This window comes from Chrysochloris asiatica, unplaced genomic scaffold (assembly GCF_000296735.1).
Source record: "Chrysochloris asiatica unplaced genomic scaffold, ChrAsi1.0 scaffold00048, whole genome shotgun sequence".
NCBI classification, from domain to species: Eukaryota; Metazoa; Chordata; class Mammalia; order Afrosoricida; family Chrysochloridae; genus Chrysochloris; species Chrysochloris asiatica.
The window spans coordinates 292,959-293,497 of NW_006408566.1; positions in this window are offsets into that span (position 1 = coordinate 292,959).

A 539-nucleotide genomic window follows, 5' to 3' on the forward strand; every position below is an offset into this window, starting at 1 on the left:
AAATGCATTAAATAGGGAAGAAATCATCTCTTCAATAAATGGTACTGGCAAAGTTGGTAATCGATTTGCATAAAAATAACACAAGATCCATATTTCACACTGTATACCAAAACAAACACAACATGGATAAAAGATCTAAATATAAAGCCTATTGTCATCTCCCTCCACCTCCCCTAAACTCCCTCACCCCACAGTAGAGCACAGGGTAGGGGGCAGACACATCATAGTTAGGGTGTTGGGGAGGGCAACACATAAGAAAAGGAAGGAGTAGAAGATCAAGGTAGATAGGAGAACACTGAGACAGGTTTGCATGGGCTAAATGGGACAGATGTAAATAGTGATGCATGCTCAACCTTGGAACAATAGGGCTTTCTGATACAAGGATTGAGGCATAATCTGAAGAGGGGTAATAATACTAAGATGCTTGACTGATATGAATATTAGTTTCCCTTGCCTACTATTGTAAAATAGACACTTGAGGGGAATAGAAAAGAATGTCAGGAAACATGACTACAGAAAGCTTGTAAGCCTGTCTTCAG